The sequence below is a fragment of the Eptatretus burgeri genome, chromosome 15 (genome assembly GCF_056783735.1).
Source record: "Eptatretus burgeri isolate ZD-2024b chromosome 15, Ebu_testis_v1, whole genome shotgun sequence".
In the NCBI taxonomy this organism is placed as follows: domain Eukaryota; kingdom Metazoa; phylum Chordata; class Myxini; order Myxiniformes; family Myxinidae; genus Eptatretus; species Eptatretus burgeri.
In genome coordinates, this window is record NC_140975.1 from 26,149,361 (window position 1) to 26,149,899 (window position 539).

Consider the following 539-nt stretch of genomic DNA (forward strand, 5'->3'; position numbering starts at 1 on the left):
GACAAACACAGGTGGGTTGCAAAATATTTACAATTTCTTACTACTATTTACACTAACCATGGCCCAGGACCGGTGATCTGTGGAAGGAAGGCACAATAAATTAATCATTTGTGTGGGTGAGTGCACAGCAGCTTGAAGGTCAGACGTCTTCAGGGCCTACTCCAAAGGTCCCTCTTTTTGTTTCACGGAACCTTTTTGTCTTTCTTTCTTTCTTTCTTTCATACCTCAGCTGCTGGAGGCAACTCGCTAACACGGCAGGCCATGCGCCATCCCACAGGCCATTTGAACTGGCCTTTATGCAAGAAGAACAAGGAGGAGGTAGCCAGGCTGCTCAATGCAGTCCCTGGCTCATGTGAATGGATGGAGATGGACTGGATGCAAAAACACAAAATGGCTGATGGATGCAAACGATGCATGGGCTGTGCAATGCAGTCCTCGTGGTGTGGCTGCCTGCAGGGCAGTCCTCGCAAAACACTGAAGATGGTCCTGGCGCACATGGTGAGATGGTGACACAAGGGCAAATGCATCAAGGACAAGCA